This window comes from Protomyctophum bolini (assembly GCF_963924005.1).
Source record: "Protomyctophum bolini genome assembly, chromosome: 3".
NCBI classification, from domain to species: domain Eukaryota; kingdom Metazoa; phylum Chordata; class Actinopteri; order Myctophiformes; family Myctophidae; genus Protomyctophum; species Protomyctophum bolini.
In genome coordinates this window covers 17269936-17287789 of record NC_137864.1, presented here as the reverse complement: position 1 = coordinate 17287789, position 17854 = coordinate 17269936, and the positions used below count along the sequence as shown (strand labels likewise).

General features: G+C 42.9%; 1 protein-coding gene across 1 annotated transcript in view; it reads right to left on the bottom strand.

Moving 5' to 3' along the window:
• The window catches only part of palm3 (paralemmin 3), a 52825-nt gene extending 38605 nt beyond the window's left edge, over nucleotides 1-14220 (bottom strand). Inside the window, exon 1 of the mRNA XM_080760550.1 lies at nucleotides 13847-14220. The gene's annotated coding sequence lies outside the window, so the exon portion shown is untranslated. The remainder of the gene's footprint in view (nucleotides 1-13846) is intronic.
• Between the last annotated feature and the right edge of the window lie 3634 nt (nucleotides 14221-17854).

The window sequence follows — 17854 nt, the reverse complement described above, 5'->3', positions numbered from 1 at the left end:
GAATGAATCTCACACAAGAAAACACCAACAAGGATTATCTATGTAATCCTATTCATAGTCTGATTGTTGTGTCTGTGTGTGTGTGTGTGTGTGTGTGTGTGTGTGTGTGTGTGTGTGTGTGTGTGTGACAGTGCATGTGTGCACGTGCGTGTGTGTGCGATGGAAAAGAGAAACACCCCATTAGGGCTGTCAGTGTCACGATTACACAATAAATTGACAAATATTTATTACCCAAATAATTGCAATTCAATATCCAATTTTGTCATTGGACATTTGAACATTATAGAAATACATTTTCTGTTTGTTCACTTACTATGAATAAAGTAGGATTGCAGTAGCTGAGTATCATTACAGAAGTATAGGTAACAACTAACAAGACTGTAGACTAAACTGGCAGTAATGAGCCGTAATGGAGTACAATTACAACCCTCAAACTCCTTCAGGGCTAAGACATTAAAACCTGGGAAAGAATCTGTGAAATGTGTAATTTTAGAGGTTTGCGTTGGCTGTTCAAAAATAGCAGATTGTAGAAGCAGTTGTACCAGCTCGCAGCGCGTCTCTTCGAGCCACGCTGATGCGCTGAGATCTTGTACGTATGTACATCTGTCATTTTTGAACATGTTTGCTAAATCTTGAAAGTGTGAGAGCTACCGATTCGGAAGGCATTTGTAGGATCGTGCCTCAGGTCATAATGGGTTAACAGCCTCACTACTTTTAGTATCATCTGGGGTTGATAAACAAGTTGCGTGCTTAAACACCGTCTCGAAGGTATGCTAAATATAAGTCCAACTAGTCACAATGTTGACCAGCTTCAGGGACAGAGACTGCGGGAGACAATGATCTAGCATTAACATACAAGACAGGCCGGCTTAACAACCGAGGCTTCATGTTTGGGCTTTGATCTCGACAAGGAGCTGTGCGCTAGACACTTAAAGACAGTACGCATTATACTGTATAGTCGGCACGAAGCGCAGGGTAAAAGCAGCCTTTGACAATGACATGGAATGCAGAGATTGCGGGGAATTTTGTTTAGAGATTACAAGCTACTTGGGTGTTGAAGGAAGCACACACAGCGAGGGAGGGAGGGTGGAGTTGCCCTCTGGTGCTCTCTATTCCAAAGAAAACCATGTGGATGTTGTGCATGCTTGTGACAGAGAGTCCCCGGTTTGATTCATGGCTGGCCCGGAACATTTTGTCACTCCTCTAGCCTCACCGTTATTCTCTCTCAACTGGGACTGTCAATGACATGACAACAAACGGAATCAAATCAAAGAGAATAAAAAATTCAGCAGTTTTCCCATAACAGTAGTCTCTGCATTCGGTTTAGCGTTACATTAAGACTATTGAAAGACTTTGTCTGTATTGTCAATGTGATGCTGTCTATGTGTCTTCATTGTATGCAATGACCAAACTGAAATGTATTATGGAAATGTTGTTTTGGTGAAGTTTTGTGGATGTTTTTCCCTGAGCAAGAAACACAAGCACCAAATGCCCCCTGAGTTGTACTAATAGCCCTCACAGCTCCTAATGTAGTTATAGGATGGGTAAATGCAGAGGACAAATTCACCTTGTGTGCCAGTGACAAAGAAAATAACCCAGAGAAGTGGGGAGTCAGGGACCTCAAATCCGTACTGCAGAATATGGATCAGAAACCTGCAGGACCACCAATAAACTACAGACTACTTTCATCATCCACTGCCCAAGATGCATCAACCTGTGGGCAACGCACCCAAAAAGAACCAGTAGAGGTATGGCTGATAAGGAGAAAGCGGAGCTGGATTGGTCACACATTAAGAAAAAGCTAAAAACGGCAATAACCAAACAGGTACAAACATGGAACCCACGAGGCAAATGGAGCAGCTAGGGAGACCCTAAAACACCTGGAGAAGGAGCACAGAGCTAGATGTTAAAACAGAAGGGACTGGCGTGGAAACAGCTGGAGAGGATGGCCCAAGACAGATGCGGGTCGGTGGAAACAACTCATCAATGGCTGTCAATGTTCCGAAAGGAATATAAAAAGGCCTAAGTAAAGGGTAAAAGGTGCATTTATATAGTGCTTTTATGCAAAGCGCTTTACAGAGATTGTGCATTACATTTTCACACATTCATACACCGATAGCAGAGGAAACCATGCAAGGCACCAACCTGCACATCGGGAGCAAGTTTCTTGTTCAAGGACACTAACTTTGGGGGATCAAACCAGGAACCTTGCGGGGGTCCCATCCGGCTGCTCTAACCTCCTGAGCCACTGCCGCCCCAGTGACAGTAGCTTACTTATTACTAAACACAGAATAGAGAAATAAAAGGGGAGAGAGGAACAGAAAGAGAAAGACAGCTCTGGTCAAAGTGAACCCGGTGTACAGAGCTGCTGTTCAAACAGAGCACGAGGAGAAACAAGCAGCGACATATAACACAAACATTAGGTGATGCAAGTCACATGCCCGACAAATCTAGAGAGTCCTTCAACGAGACGAACCGACCGGGGGGAAGAAAGAGACAGAAGAAACAGAGGGAGGGAGTTGGAACACAACACAGAGGGAGGGAGTTGGAACACAACACATGCCTTCTGGTCTTTGATGTACTACGATTTCAACGAGAGTATAAATTAACCTCAAGAGAGAGGAAGAGAATATCATAAAGCTTGCGGACAAAGAGACACGTTGCGGCAGAAACGTGACGCGACAATGAAATGGAGGAAACAACTAAACTATGCAGTTCAAAATGCTCGGTTGTTCATTTCTTATTTCATGTGTGTAGGGCTGTCACGATTATGACATTGATTAATTGACGATTAACTCTCACTCAAATAATTAACAATTTAATTGCGTTTGTCATTGAACATTATTGGAATATTATAAATCAAATTTCCTTTTGGCTTTTAGCCTTCGTACGAACCGTAAACAAAAGTTGCACAAAGGGCAGATATGACAAAATAACACATATTTAATGACCATTAATAGAGGAAATAGCCGACGGATCTACAGGCCCAAAACGTGTCGCAGATAATTGTGATTAGACTATTATGTAATAACTGTGACAGGCCTACATGCGTGAGCAACTCTAAGAGTGTACAAATGTAACCTCCCCGATCAACACTCACATTCTTGGATAGGGTTTTTTTAGAGTTGAATGAACACTATTTTACACAGAGGATGCACATACCGGGTGCAAACTAAGAGAGAGAGAGAGGCGACCAAGACTGCCAGCGTTCGTTCTCTAACAGGTCGTGACAAAACACCTCCGGCTGTCTGCCTGTCTCGCAGGAGGCTGTCGGCGGTCTGCCGGCAGCTAAGTCAAACCTGACACACACGCAGACGTAAACAGACACCCCAATGAAGCTGGATGTCCCTCTAGTCTAGTGAAGTCTCTATTCCGTGCCATCACACAAGGAGAACTTGCACACACACGTTTGGGTCTAACCTATATGCAGTGGTGGAAAAAGTACTCAATTGTTTTACTTACGTAAAAGTACCAATACTGCAATTTAGAACTACTTCGTTACAAGTTAAAGTACGGAATTGAAAAAGTACAAAATGTACTTAAAATAATAAAAGTAAAAGTACTCATCATGGCAGATCTACAAGCTCGCAACGCGACCTCATTGTGAGCTTGTAGATCGGCTATTTTCAAATGGCTGAAATGTATAAGGTTGGAGTGGTTAATGTATGTTTTCTAATCAAAGTTAAATCTCCAAAGTAACTAGTAACTAAAGTTTTCAAGTAAAAGTAAAAAATGTGGCTCTGAGATGTACAGTAGTAAAGTAGCGGTAAAAGTATTGGAAATTGGAAATACTCAAGTAAAGTACACATACCTCAAAATTGTACTTAAGTAAGTACTTAAGTAAAAGTACTTAGCTACTTTCCACCACTGCCTATACGCCACTAGCTCCCTCCGTCAGTTCAGCGTCTGTCGTTCATCCCAGCAGCATCCATATTTGGGGGGGTAACATTATTGGTAAATAAGAGTCGAACTACTCGCTCACAACGTGCTGCGTTACAACGTGCTGTGAGCTTGTAGATTGGCTATATTTGCTGACCAGATTTGGTTTGGGTGGAAAAAGGGGTTAAAGTACAGAGCCAGCCCAGGTCCAGTTTCTATGTTTAGAGCACCAGTTCCCCAACAGTGGGTCGGGACCCATAGATCACGGACTCATTTTTATGGGTCCCTTTAGTTTTTTGTTACCTACATTTTGCATATTTTTTCATGAATTCAAAACAGGTCCTGGGTTCGATTCCTGCTGGGGACGCACGCTGTGGGCGTGTTCCCTCCTCTGCGTCATCAGTGCCCATACCCGAGGCAGAGTTGTCAAAAAGGGCCTTTCTGTGTGGAGTTTGCATGTTCTCCCCGTGTCCCCTAGGGTAGGTACCATCACAAAGAACATGCAGTAATCCTGGTCTCTAAACTCCCCCTGGCAAGCCGGGGCGCCTGATGGAGGGGAAAGGAACTGGTCGGAATAACGTGTTCCTTCCATGCGCAACATCCGGCCATCAAAATTCCCCCATCAGGTGAAAAGAAGCAGCTTGGACTCCTCATGCATAGAAGGAAGCATGAGGTCAGTCCGCTGCCCCCCCAGGTTGGCAGAGGAAGTGTAGCGCCCAGGATTACATTCGATAATTGACACTGATAATTGACACTGTTGCAAAATCGTGGGATTAAAAAAAAGACAAATCTAAGAAATTACATAAAACAAGAAATAGTGAAAATAGCAGATATACAAGCTCACAACGTGGCGCAAAGTGATGTGTTGTGAGCTTGTAGATCTGCTATTTTCACTAGTTTGAATCCAAGGGAGACATCAAATCTCTCTTTTGGGTCACAGGTTAAAAGGACTCTAGACCAGTGGTCGCGGGGATATATTCCTTTCCGGTGCGATACCTTTCCTACGGCACCACAGGTGTGCATTAATGACGAATTGACGATAAAGAACACCCTCTCGTGTAATAAATAATGGGCCTTGATATGAAAAGGGTTGGGTCTAGACTCTAGAGTTTGGAAACGTTTAAGCAACGTGAAGGCAAAGGTCGAAAGGTGTCACCATGCAGGATCTCAATGCATGGATAACAAACACACAAAAAAGCTCAAAGTGCTGAAGAACTCATTAGTAGGTTTATACTACTAATGAGTTGTCCGACTCGCTCACACAAGACACATATTTCAAGTTGCTTTAAGAATACTCTCTGCACGTTGGATGACATGTAACGGCATGCTTCAGTGCTGTATCTGTATGTGTGAGCAAAGGATTAGCGTGCGGTGCGCTGTGGTGTGTGCGTGCGGCGTGCGTGCACTCACTGCGCTGTGTGTGTTTGTGCACTCACTGCGCTGTGTGTGTGTGTGTGTGTGTGTGTGTGTGTGTGTGTGTGTGTGTGAAGTTGGGGGGGGTGCCGTCTCAAACAGGTTTGGATAGGAATGCGGGACTGGTGTAATCCGGTCTTGGTTCATTTTCTCTATTGTCACAGAGTCAAACGTCTGGAGGCCTGTGTGTCGCTGGGCCTCATCACATCACAGCCCAGCCTACATTACTCACAGCATCAATTCTAGAGCACTGTGTGACTGCTTCCCAAACACTGGGTCGGGACCCAAAGTTGGGACCAATTTTTATGGGTCCCTATATTCTTTTTGTTTCCAACATTTTGTTTTTAATTATTCTTATTTCCAAACAGCAATTTTTTTTCATGAATTGAAAATATATATTTTTCCAGTAATTTCATGGTAAAAATCTAAGAAATTCCACGAATTAAACAAATGTTTAAGGAGTAATGAAAATGGGAAGATCTACAAGCTCACAATACGGCGAGCAGATATTTTTAACCAACTCATCCCAGGGAAAATGATGAAGACGGAAGACCTACAATTTACAAATATACTAGGCATTCAGCTGACACTCAATCCAGAGCAATTTACAGTAAGCAAGGTATAAACAAAAGGTAATAAGTAACAAGTATGAATGAGGCTTAAGTCACCTCGTAGCACCACATACAGTCAGTCTAACATTGAGCTCTCCTTCCTCATTAGAAGACAAACATGCTCACATTCCTGCCCGCCGAGAAGGAAATTAGAGATACAGTAATACACCCATCCTCCTCCTACCCACAAGCAGTGTTGCCATGTCGGCTTATTATAAGCGTCATTGGGGCTTCTTTATCTGTAGGCCTAAAGTCACTTGTAAATATTGGTAGTTGTAGGTTGGCTTTTTTTGGGGCTTGTTTCCAAAGTGTAGTTGGTGCTTATTTGGGCTTGTTCCCCAATATCTAAACATATTTTGTCCGTCATACCAGATTTGTGTTATATTCCACTTTATTTTATTTTAAATAGCCTACGTATGTTTCTACATGTTTAAAGGTAAAGGGCGAGCTTCTTTTGGGTTGGTTTTCATAGACCTGTTGCTTGTTTCTCTTGCATAACCTGGCAACACATCACTCTGGGATTATATAGTTGAGAGGAGGACAGGACAGGGGGTGACTTTCTGGAAGTGATGAAACTTAAAATGATGGGAAAGTAAAGTGATGGAGGATGCCACGGCCTTTATGGATTAAACTTCATAACCACAGGAACCCTAGTGCCCCTAATCTATTCTGGGCATCATGTCATATAATATTCGAAACTTTCTGCGAAGTAAGGCAAATAGTTGGCAAAAACAGCTAAAAAAGTTGGCTAAAAGCTCACACTATTATCGGCAAAGAGATGTTTCTAGGGAGGGGGAGGTGGATTCCTTTGGACTCCCATTATTCACATTCATGTTGACCTGCAACTAAAACACATCCCAGTTCTCCACTCACATTCTTGGAATGATAATTCATGAGATATTGATTGATCGATTGATCCCAGTTCAACAATGATACTGTACTGTAGCACACACCGCCTCTAATTAGCTTGTCAGTTGTCAATTGACAGGCTTTTCCAACTGCAAATTCTCCAGACAGTCGACCTAAGACTGTTATGAATTGCAAATATGCCAGTTTATTTAAATGCCGGTCCATTGTGTAATGTGTACTACTATATTATATGTAAAGAAAAATAATAAAAAAGGTGTTAGTATAGTGAAGCTCCATGAAGTGCACTGCACTGCACAGACCGCCTAGTGCTTGGTTTCGCTCTTATCATGCGTGAACCCCACAGGCCCTTCAAGTAGTGTCAGGTCCCATGACTCGTATAGTAAATCAATGCCTTGAAAATTAAAAACATACATTTTTTTCCATCACCTGTCATGAATAAAAGGTCATATAGGAAGTTCCTAAACACCTTTCGGCTTTCACTGTGGGGTTCAGGGTGAACTAATCACACAAGACCTCAGTCAGACAATTAGGTTTAAAAGACAAGGGCAGAGGAATAATGTCACTCAAACTCTGATCTGTATACTAACACTTTCCCTCCCTAACACGACTTACATGAGTGAATTGACTGTAAAACAGCTTCCCTCCCAATAACGAGTTATGTTTTCATGGTTTAATCCGCATTTTTAATAAGTTTCAAGTCATACAGTGTTTCCATCGTACACGTTTTGATGATGTCACATGTACTGGCATGCAAAGGGTTCTGGGAAATTGAGGCCCACTGCATTACAATGGCGGCGGTGCCGAGCAGCGCGCGCTCTCGCGATTGTTGTGATCGCCACATTGGAATACTTTTCAGTTTTCAACACTACGACAAGCCATTACACCGTTTTAAAGTGGATTTTCATGACAAGCAATTGAAGCCACGATCAAGTCGTCGCAGTGGCTCTTCAAAGGTTAGTAAAAACTAGCCAGGGAGATCTGGAACACGATTGTTTAATCACGGCAGGGAAACTACAAAAAGACACATTCCACATCTAAACATTAATTTGGGTGGTGTGTGGGAAATATCTGCCGATATGGATGAATTGATTATACACTGCATGCACCGGTTAGATGTGCCATGAACAAATTGTGCAAATCAAGCACACTCGCTGTGTTCATTTAAATAATATACTGCTCACACAGGTCACACAAGCCCTTTCTGCTACCCTCGCTGAAAGAACATGAAAAGTGGCACAAAACATGTCACAAACAAAAACATTACTTTTATTCTATTTTTATTATCGCACATAGCGATAAAAAGCAGCACATTGCACAACACTAGTCTGGAGGGCTACACAAGGACACAATAGCCAGTACAGATTAAGAATAGCTCTTTTTATAGAAAGGAGACATGTTTGAGCTCCTTAAACACCATATTCCAGACAGTGCTGCTGTGCAGGGATCTACACGCCTGGCCTGTGCTGGAGGAAAGCTTTCATTTTACTCAAACCTTCTATGTTATGTGAAAATCTTTTCAGTGTGCAGAGTAAATAATATATATATAATGAAGAAAACCCTGGGTTTGCCATCAAAGTCTTCATATTTATTTGTCTGATTTTCATGCAGCTTTAAGGGCCTTGCAAACGTGAAGCGAGGAACGCAGGCGTTGTTGCGTGGATCAACACAGGTCTCCTCCAGGTCTGTTGAAGAGGGGCACAACAACGCAAGCGTAAAAAAATAAAGCTAAACACCGCGATTTCTCCGATCAAAAACGCAGGTCTCATTGAAAATGAACTATAGACGCGTTTTATCGCTCCCCGTTTGCAAGGCCCTTTAAGCAAATGCACAGCAACCCCCTAAGTCAGATTAAACACTGTTAAGGAGAACCACGATGAAGACAGATTTTAGGATTGCCAGTGTTTTAGTCACCTCTCTCACTGTCAGGAGGTTTCTAAAGTGTAAGTAAACAGATGATTCCATATGAAAAAAGTAAACATGCAAACACACGCAAGCACACACGCAAAGCTGCATCGTCTCAAATTGGCACTGCACAAAAAGTCCCAAGCAAAGAAGTGTGCAGGAGTGTGTGAGCTTCAGTCTAGTAGCAGCTCCCACCTGGGGGCCTGGGTGTGGCCAGCGGCTCAGGTATGTGTGAGACTGACATAATCCACAAACAGAGATCAGATGTTTTCTCTTAGGCCATAAATTGCAGTGCCTGACACCTCCATTACAGCATTTCTCAGGAGACTGGGGGTTGGCTCCCGTCAAAGTCACCATGAGAGCAATGGACGACTGATGGCCCGAATAGTGTATCAAAATAATAACCGGAGAGAGGGGAGGGGGAGGCAGGTTTGGTATAACTTAAACTCTGCAGTGGTATAATTTACAACAGCGGTTAACTCAAGAGTTAACTCTACTTTCAGTTTCTGTCCCTATATTTTGGGCATTTGATTATAGGCGAAAAGGTTCACATTTAGCAAAAAGATGAATGAATTACATTTTAAAAATGGCCAATCTGCAATGTTTAGTGTACTGTGGATCTGCGGTCTTTTCTTTTTTTGCCATTTCCACATGCAACAAAGTATATCGTCTCGGTCAGGTGGAAACCTCAATGTCCAAAACTGTTACTTTTCAAGATTCAAATAAGAAAATAGCAAAAGTGTTTACAGCGTTTACAGCTTGAGGATCTGCTACTTTTGATGCTTTTGTGTGACCCTGCAGTATGATCAAGTAGGGCAGGGCCCCTGTAGGCAACAGGGACGCTGTGTGCAGTGTGACCCTGCAGTATGATCAAGTAGGGCAGGGCCCCTGTAGGCAACAGGGACGCTGTGTGCAGTGTGACCCTGCAGTATGATCAAGTAGGGCAGGGCCCCTGTAGGCAACAGGCGGCCCCTAGAAATAATATCTGGCCTGTGAGATCATTTGGAGAATGTGATTTTTTGGAAATATACAATATCAAACCGACAGTCTCACATATAGGCTATTATGTCCAAATAGAGAAACTATCCCAACCCAAAGAAGGTTTATTAATACACTTATTATAATATACTCTACACTGATATGTTGAGTGACAGTGCAGGGAGAGCAGCTGGCATGGGGCTGAAAAAAACGTTTAATTTGAGATATTCCTCTACTTTGTACTTTGGCCTTTTTTTAAAGTCATTTTAGTCTCTAAATTGACGTTAAAAAAAGGCAAAATATTTTTTGCGACATTGAGGAGGATATTGATAGGAGATATTGGCCCGAGGACAAACCTAGTTTGCCTAGTGCCTACCCCTGAAGTAGGGTGTTAATTTAAGAAACAAAATGGCAAAAAGTCAAAACATGGAGATTGGAGGTTTCTGCCTGTCTGCCAGCAATGATATCAGTCTTAAGTGGTTAGATGAGCAGTCCAGGTGTGACTGTGTAGGCAGAGGGAGTTGGGGATTGAGCAGTCTCTGAAGAATTTGCCTCCAGCTCATCTGTCGACTGTCACCCTGTCTGCCAGGCGGAAAAGGAGCCGATTTCATCAGTCATTAACATCTCTCTCCCCTCATTTATCAATCTCTTTGCTCTTTTCTGTACCAATCTCTTCAATGTGTGACTCTTTTTTCCTCCCTTCAGTGCGATTTTAAAAGATTTTAAAAGAAAAAGACCCGGGCTGATTGCTAGTTCCTAGCAGTTTTATCCGTCTTTTACTATTTATCTCGCCCACTCTTCCGCTTCACTAGCACGCTGGGATGCTGCCATGCTGGGATAGTTTTCTGCAGACTCGAATCAAAATCAAACTCAAACTCAAACACAGACAGACAGATGGAAGGGCAGGAGGGAATACAGGTGGAGAAGTTGAAAAACGAGTCTGGTTTTTCCCTGTACTTTCCCTTGCAGTGCATTCTATTTCAATTTGCCACCGTCTAAACACACAATTCCACATAAATCAAGTATCACTGGACTCAACGTCATGCAGAACCCGATATGAACCTTACACAGCCAAGAGATGTTCTGGTTAAACAGTGGGAAAGGGATCGGTTTTGGGTCCCCAAGGGTTACGACGACAAGCATGTAATTTGTGATAAGTTATGATGACCAGCTCTGGGCATGCACTTGATTTTGGACGGACACAGCCGTGGCACATAGCCTACAGCTGTATCTGTGGTCAGTCACAGCTGACAATTCTGAAATATCTTTTTGGGTGAATACAGATTGTGAGCAAGAATGCGGTTCTACTACTAATGTGTCATAGAGGAGAAGACCCCTACCCTGCCATAGAAATATGGATACAGTGTATATACACACAGCACTGTGTTTCCCAAACAGTGGGTCGGGAGTTGGGACCCAAACGGGTTGCGGACCAATTTTTATGGGTTGCGAATAAATATCACAGCCCATATCTTTTCATCCATAAATTCAACACAATTCCAATATTTTTCAATATTTTTCATAACAGTATTTCATGAACAAAATAAAAAAAGATCCAACAATTTCCAAAATTACAGAAATTAACAAAAATGTTTAGGAAGTAATGAAAATAGCAGATCTACAAGCTCACAATGCGTTGTTTCACTAGTTGGAGTCGCGGGCAAAGTTGTCTTTTTGTTGGGTCTTTCAGCTAAAAGGTTTGGGAACCAGACCAGTAGTATACAGTCAGTCAGTGTATGTATAACAGAAGATAGTAGCTGTCGGGAGGAAGATGAGACTAGCCGGTTAACAGTCACTGACACCAGGAACTCCCTGCCAAAAAGCTTGTACTACTGTGGGAAGCAACACACGGCATCGATCCAAGGGATGTGCCACGCCTACCTACTGTAGGTGCATGTGCTAAAGAAAGATGTTTGGTGCTGAAAGCACAAAGAAGCAAGCCAGATGTAGCCTTAGATTAAGTGTATTTTATCGATTTTGACATTTTCATATCTACAAGCGTCTCAGTGCACTTCCCCCTGTGGACACAGAAAGTGACACTAGCTGAGCCCGTAAAACAAACAAACGTACAAAATGCTAAATATAAGGTGCTTACCCTGTTGCCCCAAATGTTAGAGAGGCCTACGTGGTGCAATGTATCCTGTAGTTTTCATCCTGTCTGTGGCCAAACTAATACTCTTGTAGATATGAAAAATACATCTACGAGAGTCTTAATCTAAGGCTAAAGGGTCCTTGCAGACTGGACGCATTTTTTGGAAAACCGCTGCTAAAAATACGAAAAATGCAGCAGTGTGCAGGGGCCTTAAGCCAGATATATAGAAAATCGATTCAATCAAGATGACTGGAGATGCTGATATAGGGCTTATCTGAGGAGGATGACGTAGAGAGAGAGAGAGAGAGAGACAGAGAGAGACAGAGAGAGAGAAAGAGAGACAGAGGCCCTGGGCCCAATGTTGGGCTGTGAGGCTATTGCAAGTGTGGGCCCAAAAGTATTGGCAAAACACTAAGAACCAAACAACGTATTGATTATATTCAGTGTTTCCCCTATATACATTGCCATGCAAATAACCACAAAAATGTATTTGCATGCGCGCTTGCACGAGTGTGCATTTTCAGTTGGATACCGATAAACAGGAAATAGGAACGTCAATGCCATTGATCCAAGCTGAACACATTATCGATTGATTGAATGATCGTTAAAACAAACATCCTCTGAGAATGCACACAGGCTACAAAACACAAGATTTCCAAGTGGGCCCTGATCCAGAAAAGGTTGTTGAACCACCGCTGTATTATGGTAATGTCTACCACCACCACCACCACGCTCCTGCCCGAGCTGGTAGAGCGACATTAGTAAAATAATTAACAATAAAAACGTTATTGTAATTATATAGCGCTTTATATAGTCCAGTACTGGACTATATAAACCAGTGGTCCTTGAGGGGGTTTCAGGTGGTCCCCAGCTAAATGTTGTTAAGTTCGTAACCAAATAGACCTACAGATCTACAAGCTCATAGCGCGGCACCGAGTGCTGCGCTATGAGCTTCAGATCTGCAATTTTTGAAAAATCATCAAAATGTGTGTGCAAATCTTTGAATATAATTATTATTTTTATTTTATTTTACAGTGAACGTTTTTAACTCAAATCCCTGGAACAACATATTTTCAGATGGAGGTCCGTGGGGGTCCTTGACATGAAAGAGTTTGAAAACCACTGATATAGAATCATAGGATTTTAAGAAAACTGTCATGATTTAGAAAACACATCTGGTCTCAATGAGTTTTAAGTTTGCGCTCGTCACTTCTCAGACTGTACTGAAGTTCAACGACCTATAAGCACCATCAGCATACATGTATGTAACACCCTGGTCTCACGCATGGAAAAGCCAAAGACAAATCTTAACCACTAAGCCAAAGGCAATTCCCTATGGCTTGGCGGGAGATATTAGTCTTTTTAGGCCACCATCAGGCTGAGGTTGTGAGCCACTCTGCTACACATATTAGCTACGTCTACCTTTTGAATGTTCAGTTGAATTTTTAAAGCCCAGCAGGGTTACTTGTACCAAAAGGTGCAATTAGGTGAGCAACACCCCTTAGAAAATGCCCAGAGGCCCTTCAAGCTGATCTTGTAAAGTATGGAGTCAAGCTATAGTATAGGCAAGACCTCCTGCTGTGTGCCCTGAAAATAAACTCTAGTCTACATACGTGTGTGTGACTGTGACTATACTGTAGTGTAGCAGCTTTTAGCTCAAGCTCACCTCTGGCTGTGAGTGTGTGTGTGTGTGTGTGTGTGTGTGTGTGTGTGTGTGTGTGTGTGTGTGTGTGTGTGTGTGTGTGTGATAACACACCACGTACTTTTACATAAAAAACCCTTAGCTAATCACATGCTTTACAGTTTGCACTCAGTAACAAAAAATAAAGTTGAACAACCACTAAGAGTCCATTGCATTCAATCCCCCTGCATTAATAAGTAAGCTTGGTTTGCATTAATGCTTCACAGAGGTCAACCAACTCCAACAGCTGGCCGAGGTACTGCGGATCATATCCACGACATGGCACACTTTCAAAAGGTGTCACCCCAAGGACATCCACAGTTCCACACACAGGACATTCTGCAATATGCACTCTTTTCGAACACAGAGAATGCTACATGCATGCAAAAAAAAACAGACCAAATGAAATGACACTCTTACCTGTGCAAACTTTCTGGGCCAGTTGATGATATTAAGTCCAATAAAACGAAACGAGGAGGCAGAGACGTGGAGGAGTGAGATACACCAAAACAAGCTGCTAAAACAACGTCGTTCCAGCTCTTTAAATTTAGGTGGAGGATAGGAAAAAAACAAAACAATCCCCTCTATGCAGTTGAACACCTGAGAAGAGTCTCTCTCTCTCTCTCTCTCTCTCTCTCTCTCTCTCTCTCTCTCTGCGAAAGTCGTCACATGAGTTCGGGCCACCTCGACAATGATGTCGTTTAATTTATAGGGCTATAAAAAGTTTGTTTCAAAGACGGGAGTGAGTCGCGGTTTTATGATACGAGGATATAGTCTCTCTCTCTCTCTCTCTCTCTCTCTCTCTCTCCCCCTGTTCTTTCAGCTAGTCACTTTCCCTCCTATCCGTCTGCAGTGTCCACTCACTGCCGTTCCACTTCCAGAGCTACTACGTCGGCTTGAGTCTGTCCGTCCGTCCGTCTTTCCGTCCGGTCGCTCAGCGGTTACCTGACTCGAGTCATTAGGCCAGCCCTCATTGTTGCCAGATTGTGCGTCAGAAATAAGCGGTGGGGGGAAAAGCTCAAAAGAATCTCAGGACAGATCAGAAACATCATCGACCAATATTTTACCAGTAAGTCACCCTGAGCTGAGGGCGAGGTATCGCTGAAACAACAGGTCTGGGAATGTATATTCCCAGACCTGTGTATACCATGTATACCATATATGGACAATTTTTTATTTATTGACGTTTTCGAGCCAGGTAGGGCGTTAAATGTGTGCTAATTACTAGTAAGGCCAGGCGGGGCCTCGGGCCGGGCATAATTTCTAGGCCTGTTAACTCTAGTTTTCGCCAGCTGCCAGGCTGCACTAATAACTTTGTGGCGGACCCATCTAGAGTTTGAATGCACAGGTATATCATCAGTCAAAAGGGAGACATCAAAGAAGAGGAAGGATGGGTGGGGATAGCCAGACTATAGGTCAAAACAGGTCATCTCCATATATGCAGATCTAGGTGATGATCCAGTCTTCTGCATGTAGGTATCCAGGGTTTGATGAGGTCAGAGTCATGGTCTTCATATGGAGCGTGGACATATGGAGCGTGCCATGAGGCGTGACAGACCGACGACCAATGACCATATATGGAGTGTGTCACAAGGTGTGACGGACGGACTGACTGACAGGTTTAGCAGGTTTTCATATAGTCAACAGTGAGTTTTTGTTCAGATGGGGTGGGTGGGGTCGGTGAAAATGTTGAGAATCCATCCATCCACCTTCAACCGCAACTAACAACAAGCAAGCAACATCACAGGAAAAACAAGCCCAAAGTCACTTATAATAATCAGACTTGGCAACACTGACCAGCCCTCTTCCAGGGGCGTAGCTCGCAAACACACCCCCAATGGTGGAGTTACTGTTACTTCAGTATGCCTACACATTTGAGCAGCCTATTTAGATTATTATCTTAAAACACATGCATTAAACTTTATCTTAACTTTAAGTATAACTAACTATACAAACTCCAAACATACTGTATGTTGCAGGGCAGGGCAGGGCAGGGCCAAATTAGCCATTGAGTCAGTGAGGCCGGAAACTGGACCGTGTGGTACTGGGTTCGACCAGGGCTCCTGCAGGGGGCCATCATTGGCTGTTGATTGTGTTAAATTTAGGTCAAAAGAATAATTAAAAAATCACACATGTGTGAAGTGAGGGGCGCTCTAATCATCGTACATCATCATCAAGAATGGTAGGTCCCTTCTTGGCCAAGGGTTCCCACCGACATGCCGATTTGCTCAGACACATGACAAATTGTGTAATTGTCCATTGTCAATGGCATTTAATGTTTGTGTTCAGACAGAATCCACACTATAGCTGTTTATAGGAGGGGCTAGCACACCTCAATAACGGAATAATAAAAGCTGCACCCCCCTACAACCCCCCCCCCCTTCTCTCTATGGGGTTAATCCGTCCCTGGCATTGCGATGTGTTGTGAGTTTGTAGTAGTTGGCTATTTTCAAAAACACAGGCCTATACTCACAGAACAGAGCCAAAGTTAAAGTAGGTCTACTCACATTATTCAAACTTCAAAGCTATTTTGATGCCAATACCTTTGTGCTTTTACTTAAGTAATTTTTTTAATAGGCTACAGGCCTTTTACTTATAACAGAATATTTTTATATGGTGGTAATTAGGTAAAGCATCTGATTCAGCTGTTCTGAGAGAGAGAGAGAGAGAGAGAGAGAGAGAGAGAGAGAGCAGGCGCCATGCAGCAGGACTACTGTACTCCATCCTCAACCGGCGCTCCTGGAAGAAGACTATAGGCTATAAGGACTTGTGTTCTAATTCTAAGTGCCCATTATGCCTTCAAATGTCAGCTCTTCCTCCGTAAACACAATGAAGAGGAGCCACAATTACTTCTGCAGCCAAATGCTGAGGAATGGTCATTATCCTCTCTGCAGGCAGCTGAGCCTCCTCAGCACATCACAGAATATTATTATATTACTGTGTATATACATGACACACATGCAACCCCAAACAATAGGTTTGATATTCAAAATGGGTCCCAAAGTATGTGGCCTAACGTGGCATGTGCATAATTAGAGTAAATCATTATAATAAAGCATAATAATATATAATATAAAGGTAAATCACAGTAGGTAATGTTATAGATAGATAGAGTAAATAGAACCGCTGCTTTCTCACTTAGAAAGGAGCCAGTTTAGGTGGTTCGGGCATCTGGTAAGAATGCCTCTCGATGCATGTCCCGCTGGAAGGAGACCCCTGGGCAGACCAAGGATCAAATGGAGGGATTATATCTCCAAAATGGTCTTGGAACGCCTCGGGATCCCAGAGAATGAAGTTACTAATGTTGCTCTGGAGCTCTCTGGTGGAGCTGCGTTGCCCCCGTGACCAGACTACAGATAAGTGGTTAAAGATGGATGGATGGATGGGATGGAGTAAATAGTGTAGGTATCATTAAGTTCATCAGTACATGTGTCAATATACTTTCTTTCTACTCTATTTACTTTCTTTCTTATCTTAATCTGTACTGAAAGAGATGAAGCTAATTACATTAGGTAGAACGCTGCTGCTGTTTACTTTGCATTTTACATGTACAGTTCACAACCTTTGGGCCGGGGCCCACTGGTAGGCCGTATGGGTACTGCAAGTGGGCTAAATAATTTGGCAAAACACTATAAGATTTGAATGATAATATTATATTAACATTAAAAAGTGATACCAATAAATAAGAACGTAAAATATACTACATTAGTTCCATTGCTCCGAGGTGGAACACAATGGATTACGCGATCATTCTCGCGGCCCACCCATCTGACCACCTAACACCGCCTCCTGCATGGGTGGGCCACGATTCTGCGAATGCTCTCAAGATTGATCCAGAAAAGGTTGAGAAACACCGGCCTGTACAATTGTGCATTTGTGCCTGGGCATGTTCAGTAGTGGAAAAAGTAGGCTACTCAATTGTTAAACTTAAGTGAAAGTACAAAACTATTGGCATCAAAATGTACATAAAATTGTACAGCACTTAAGTAAATGTACTAGGTTACTGCTTTCATGATTGATGCAGAAAAGGTTGAGGAGCACCGGCCTGTACAGCTGTGCATTTACAAACTATATGACCCAGACATGAATAGGAATGGGTTCATTTGTCCAATTGAACGGCATTGTCATCTGAATCATTAATCACAGCAATGTTCCCTTTCCCTATGCGTCAGAGAAAGTGACAAAGAGAGCCAGAAAAATGGGCAGAGGTCATTACATATTTATACACGTTGTGTCTCTCTCTCTCTCTCTCTGTGTGTCTCTGTGAGTGTGTGTCTCTGTGAGTGTGTGTCTCTCTCTCTGTGTGTGTGTGTGTGTGTGTGTCTCTCTCTCTCTCTCTCTCTGTGTGTGTGTGTGTGTGTGTGTGTCTCTCTCTCTCTCTCTCTCTCTCTCTCTCTCTCTCTTTCTCTCTGTGTGTGTGTGTGTGTG